Raw genomic sequence first — 7483 nt, forward strand, 5'->3', positions numbered from 1 at the left:
AATGAGAAGACAGTGAGCAAATTCGTCTACACTCACATTTGTTGTAGATTTGGCACACCTTTGGAGATTGTTTCTGATAATGGTCCAGGGTTTAGAAAGGGATTGCTCACAGAAGTCCGTGAAGAACTTCACATTCTACATCGTCACAGTACACCCTACTATCCCCAATCAAATGGTTTGGTAGAAAAAGCTAATGGTGTCATTGCAGGCATCATTAGAAAGATGGTGAAAAACAAGACAAAGTTGTGGGATGACTTCTTGGATGGTGCCTTGTGGGCGTATCGAACCACATATAGGGAAGCCACGGAGTTCACACCATTTCACTTGGTCTATGGTCAAGAGGCTTTACAGCCAATTGAGCTAAACATTCCAACAATGCGACTTCATGGCAAATCAGTACAAGATGATCAAGAAGCATGGATGGATCGACTTCTTACCTTAGCTGAGCTTGAGTGGAAAAGAGAAGCAGCATACGAGTGCCATAAGAGGAAAGCCACACAGACAAAGGAGAAGCTTGACAAGAAACTGAAGGACAAAGGCATCAATGAAGGAGATCTTGTGCTAAGGTATGACAATTGACTTGATAATCGTTTTGATGCCAAATTTGAAACAAGATGGCAAGGGCCATACATAGTCAAGAAGGCTTTCAATTCAAGTTACTATCAGCTTATGGACTTGAATGGTAAAGAGCACTCTAGGAAAGTAAACGGGTATCGCTTGAAGCCCTATTTGAGTCGCCTTCTACCAAAGGATCTACCAAAGATCTGTCAAAAGGCCACTGTCTCATGTAAGTATTGTTACATGAAGCATGAGTGTAACTCTAGCCAAAATTCTGAGGGGCCAAACAATAAAGATCTCGTCAAGGACTCTGAAGCACTCTCTTTGGAAAAGATGCTCTATGATGGTACATGAATATACCATCATCCAGGGGGAGGGCTAATGATAGCCGTTTTTTGGCTCTTTGTAATTGCCACAGTGAGTTACCTCATCCTACCAAAATCACCCAAACACTGTGGCTATCCCTACCATTTCACTGTACATAGGCGTGCGTGAGTCACGGGACTTTTCCCATATCTTCTTAAAAAACCCTCAATTAGCTAGTCATTGGGCTAGTTGAGCCAAAAAAATTAAAAAATTTTAAAAATATAAGTATATTATGGCCCATGCGTATGTAAATATTTCTTTGTATATAAGGCCTAAATAAAAGATTTTTTCATAATTATTTTGGTATTTATTTAAATATTTCTACCTAGGTGTGTGTTATTTATGCTCTGTACATTGCCTCACCATTACCACAATTTTTTCTTACCATTTTTCATACTCTTTATTCCATATAGAAATATTTTCATGTAAGCTTCTCTTATATTTGGTGTAACTCCACCCCAACAAAAATCCAAAAAAACTAGTTTTATTTATGTGTATATTTTTTCACTATTGTGATTTTTCCCTTCCTAAATCTTTTTTTTTTTTTTTCTAAAAAATTAGAACACCAAAAATATTTATCTTTTTATGGTAGCCTCATAATGAGAGAGATTTCTTTTGACCCCTTTATATTTTTTTCCACTTATATTATTTATATTTGACATGTACATATTTTTTAGACCCCTCAATATTTGATTTTCTTAGTTGTACTATTCACTTATATCATAATCTCAACAATATCTTCAATTATAGACCTACCAAATAAGGTCAAGGGTAGGTGGCATGCATACATGCACTATGGAAGGCTCACTCTTGGAGGTATTCAAAAGAATCATCCAAAGACCCCACAAGGACCTTGTGCAGTGGAAAAAAACGATCGGTTTTGCTGAATTTTTAAAGTTCACTTGCTCTCCGAATTTGAAAAGGTGATACAAACAAAAGTTGTAGCTCGTGGGCTGAACTTTTGCCTCAAATGTTTTCATATTTTTTTGAGCTACGAGCTGTGAGCTATGATTTTATTAGTGGACCCCAGTTTTCCCATGCTATGCAGCCACACTCTCTCTTCCACTTTATCATTTTCCTCTTTCACACACACTTCTCCACTCATCATCCCCACCTCTCTCACCACTCCTCTCTGCACCCTACTCACATTCTCCTCAACCTTGAAGAATAAGAGAAACCATGGTGAACTCATACCTCCCACACACAATTCCATTCCAAAATTGACCACCTAGTCTCATTTTTCCGCCTCCAATTTACCCATATCTATCAAAAAAACCACAAAATTCAGCCTCTTCTCTTAAAAGACAGCATCATGGTGGTTGATTACTCAGCTTCAATTACCTTGTCTCTCAAGGAAGGTCAAGAGTGGAGAAAAAATGTACCGTCAAAGCTAGTGGACCGTCAACAAGCGTCAAAATTGGCCCTACTCAAGACACTTGGAGCATCAACCTTGTAAGAAATCCACCTTTTCTTGCCTCTTAAGAGTTTTTCTTCCTTATTTGTATCCTACATGGATACTCCCATTGTAAATATCCAATTCCATTTGTAAATTAATACTAACTCTACTAACACTAACCCACTATGAAAAGTCCTATCACCTCCATTTCTCTCCTCTCTCTTTCCCCACCAACTTCTTGATAATTCCAAGCAAAAGAAATTAGATAAATTGCTGAAAATCTAACCCAACCATGGTTAGAGGAGTAACCCTAGCCTTCAAAATTGCTATAAAAGGAGGGTGTAGCTAGCACAAAAGGGGGAGCCATAAGCAAGAGCACTATGCTATAGCTTGAGAAGCCAAGCTCAACCTCTCTAGAAGGAGCTCTTGAGTGGAAGCTCATTGTCTTATGCATGTGCATGTGTTGTAATAGGGGATTAGCAAGGGAACTCTATGCCATTGTAAGAGAGAGAGTGATCATTCAATTGAGAGTAGGAAATCTATCATTTCTCCTACTAGTGTAAGCCCAACATTTGCTGAATCAAGGAGGGTGGATTTGGACTAAGCTTGGATACTTTGTCTCCCTTCCAACGTGAAGTAATGGACAACAATGATGCGTAAGTGTCTTGGTGTTTTTATTTAAGTTCTTGATAGCTTGTCTCTGGTGTTGTCATCAATCTAGCCATAAATCCCACATACTGTAAGAGGGCGACAGGGTGGAGAGGACTCCCCTGGCTTTAAGACAGTGATTGGGGTGTCTTTTCTTGTGATGTGTTGTGGTGAAATTTACGCAAGCTATGTTGAACAAATACTAATCTCACTTTGATTTGTCATGACATATTTGTAAGAAGGTATTAATGCAACAAGCACCCCCTCCCCCTTTCTCTCTCTTTCTTAAATATATAGTTGTGTTTGCTTAATCATTGCCGATACGTTTCAAAGCAGCTTGAGCACTCTCTCTCTCTCTCTCTCTCTCTCTCTCTCTCTCTCTCTCTCTCTCTCTCTCTCTCTCGTGTTTTAGTGTGTGAGAGTGTTCCATTGGTGTTAGGGTTAGTGTAAATTCCTTGCTTGTTTGTGGGTTGCTCTAACGATTCTCCTCTTTTGCGTCCTAGTTCGCTCTTAAACTAGGTGGTGCCCCTTGTGTAGTTGGGATTTGGCTGTGGGTTTGTTGTTTTGGTTTGTGTTGTGTTGTGCCCCAGCCCCATTGAGCAGCACGGGAGCCTTGAAGGGTGTCTAGAGGTTGCTCTTCTTGTTGCCCGCCCTGGACCGCCTCAATGTAAAGGACACACTTGATGAGGACACGGTTGAAAATAAGGAAGCTATAGGGATGCCAAAGAGATTGGTGTGCACTTTGTGTGACAATAAATTGGATGAACCTTTGTTTAATCTTACTACTTGTTCGGGTTTTCATCATGCTTCTTGTGTATCAAATTGTTATGCTTTGGATGTGTCAAGTATATGTGATGAGGATGAACCTCTTATGTTTGATAAAGCACAAAATTCAAAGAATTGGATGGATGTTATGCAAAATGAATATGATGCACTTGTGCACAACAATACTTTGTCTTGATGTGACTTGCCTCGTAGCAAGAAGTTCATTGGTACAAAGTGGGTTGAAGCGTAAATCGGATGGTAGTATTGATCTCTAAAGTTCAGGGCTTGTTATAAAAGGTTATGCTCAGAGAAAGGAAATTAATTATGTAGAAAATTTTTCTTCCACTTGTCATATGACTACTATTTGTTTCATTTTTGCATTGGAAGCTTAGTAAGATACATCAAACAAACATTTTAACCACTTTCTGGAATGGTGACTTGTATGAGAAAGTGTATGTAATGTAGCCTCGCGATTTTGTCAAGAAAGGAAAATAAAGAGAGTGTACAAGTATAATAAGCATTGAAATCTTCTTGTGCTTGGTATGAGAAAATGGATACTTATTTGACTGCACGTGGCTTTTGAAATAGTCCAATTGAGAGAACTTTGTATGTAAAACTTGTGGATGATATATATCTTACAGTTGTTTTGTATGTGGATGGCTTATTGCCCACTGGTCCAAATGAAATGTATATTACTGAATTTAAGGCTAATTTAAATGCCACATTTGAGACATAAAATTTGGGGCTTTTGCATCATTATTTGGGCATTCAATTTAAGCAGTGTGATGAGGGTATTGCATTATGTTAAATAAAGTATGTGCAAACTTTGCTAAGCAAATTTGGACTTGATGATTGCAAACTGATTTCCACTCCCATGGAAATAGGTTTGAAGTTAAGTTTACATGATATTGGAGATTTTGCAAATGTTATCCTCTACCACATAGCTCTTGATTTCCTCATTTATGTATGCATCACAAGGCCATATAATCAGTTTGCAACCTCACAAGTGAGAAAATTTATGCATAGCCTAGTGCTCAAGCATTTGCGGTCAGTTAAGAGTATCTTTTGCTAATTAAGTGGAATTGTACATCTCATACTATTTTATCTGCATGATACTGGAGATTTTGCAAATGTTGCCCTCTACCACATAGCTCTTGATTTCCTCATTTATGTATGTGTCACAAGGACATATAGTGAGCAAACTTATGCATAGCCTAGGGTCTAAGCATTTGCAGTCAGTTAAGAGGATCTTTGCTAATTAAGTGGCATTGTACATCTCATATTGCTGCCTGATTTCCATGCTCTTTAAAGTTAGATTGGGCTAGTTTCTATGACACATGCGTATCATGAGTGGTTTTTGTTTCATGGTTGAGAAAGAAGAAACCTACTATGGCTACCTCTAGTTGTGAGGTTGAGTACAAGGCAGCTTTCACAAGTACGGTTGAGTGTGTGTGTGTGTGTGTGTGTGTGTGTGTGTGTGTGTGTGTGTGTGTGTGTGTGTGTGTGTGTGTGTGTGTGTTGCTCAGATGCCTCATGAATGATTTGGGAGTTGGGCATGAGTCTGACACTCTCATCTATACTGACAATCAAAGCACATTGGAAATTGCATTGAACCCAGCATTTCATGCTTGCACAAAGCACATTGAGGTGCATTGTCACTATATCTAGTGATAGAGGACAACCTTGCAAATCTATTCACAAAGGAATTTCCTTGTGAGAAACTTGAATCTTTTCATAATTTTTTTGGATTGCTTCCCTTTGTGGATTGATCATGTCCATAGGGCAAGGCACTCCCTATACTATATGTGCCAGCTCTTCTTCATCGCATCACTTCCAAGGGGTATTTCTTATCATGTATATGGTAGTGATGTGTGTGAATACATTTAGTACTATTGAGTCACTCTTTTCCTTTCTTAAGAGGTTTTTCCCCCACGCTTTGTATATATGCCCATCATTCTAGGTCAATCCTATTTTGTATTCATACCCTAAGTGATACATTCTCCATTGAATGCCTTAAGCTTCTTCTCCATCTCCAAGCTAAGTGTATATTCTTGCAAACCTAACTCTAACAATTTTTAGTGTTCATGCATATGGGGACTTCCAACTCTTGGTGAGAAATTCCTTGATAAGGTGCTAAAGTTGGTGCTTATAGTTCTCTTCTTTGGATTCCATCTTGTAACTACGGATGCTTTGCCTTGCATTTTCTTTGTGCTTATGTTGATGCTCTCATCTTTTGATTGCTCGGACACAACATTCAAAGAGAAAGTGGATGTTGTTTTAGGGAAGAGATTCACAATGGCATGCATGGTTTGAATTTCTCCCTTACTTCATAACAATTCTTGGGAGGATTTCTTCTTTCTTGCCTTTGAGACAAGCCCATATGCATTCAAAATCTGATTTATTCATGTGATCCATTACTTAACAAATATAAAAGTGTGATTTTACCTGTTTTAATTAGAAATCCTAGAGAATTGAATTTGAATAGCAGATAACAAGAATTGTTTGCCTTAATTTTCTTCGCACAATTTATTAATTATTTATAGGAATTTAAACATCTTCTTATTTCTTAACTCAAATCATCTCTTGATTGAGAAAGAGAGAAACCTTTGACATTTTTGAATATTGCCTTGCAATGGTTGAGTCTGTTATCTACTCCATAAAAGTAGAAGCCAAGTTTCTCTCTTTGTCTTGATTGAGAAAGAGAGAAACCTTTGACATTTTTGAATATTTCGTTGCAATGGTGGAGTCTCTTATCAAGCTACTCCATGAAAGAAGAAGCTAAGTTTGTCCCTCATGCTAATGCGATGAAATTTGGAAGGAATAGATTTCCATCATCACTTGGATAATTGAATAAGAGATTCATAAAATCATGTTTAAAACGTGATCATACCAAAATATGGATACAATCACATAAGCACAAGTAGAACTTAGAGAGAGAGAGAGAGAGAGAGAGAGACAGAGAGAGAGAGAGAGAGAGATGACATAGTATTGAGGGTCCAAATAGTCAAACCCCCCCCCCCCCCCCCCCCTAGGGCTTTTTGTATTATAAAAGCTTACAATGAAGCTAAATATAATCATGATACATTATTTTACCCAAAAGTTTTTCTTTTTATCATTCCAGCATAATGGTCTTTTTGGAAGCAATAGTTTTGGTCTTCATAGATCAAAAACATAGACTCACAAATTTATCTCTTTGAAGAAGTATCATCTTCTTCCTTCTTTAACATCCCTTCTTCATCCCATAGAAACATCTTCCTTCTTTAACATCCCTTCTTCATCCCATAGAAACATCACAAAAACACATAAAGTTCTTAAAAACATGTGCATCCAAGTTTCTTTGAGGATGCAATGTGTATAAAAGCTTACACTGAAATCTTGAGTGCTTTTCTTTTAAGGTTAAAGAGAATCTTTTCATTGCTTGGGAAGGTGCTACATACCTAGCTCAAGAAGTGGTTGGTGCTTCCTACACGAGTAGGATGTTAGGATTGAAAAGATTGAGTGGATTGAGAGGGGTGATTAGGGATGAGAGATAGTGGATTTGTCATGTACATTGAGGGTTGATATAATTTCCTACCCTTCTCTTATGTAGCAAAGAAGACTAGCCACATTAGTTTTGGGTCACTAACCACCGGACTGATGAGTCTTAATCACTTCCTTCTCATAGAGTTTGTGATGCGATTTATTAATCCTCTCCATGGCAACCCTCCTTAAGAGTGGCAAAAAAAACATCCCTTATTTTCATTTGAACTT

The sequence above is a fragment of the Adiantum capillus-veneris genome, chromosome 13 (genome assembly GCF_014529385.1).
Source record: "Adiantum capillus-veneris isolate H3 chromosome 13, ASM1452938v2, whole genome shotgun sequence".
Classification (NCBI taxonomy): Eukaryota; Viridiplantae; Streptophyta; class Polypodiopsida; order Polypodiales; family Pteridaceae; genus Adiantum; species Adiantum capillus-veneris.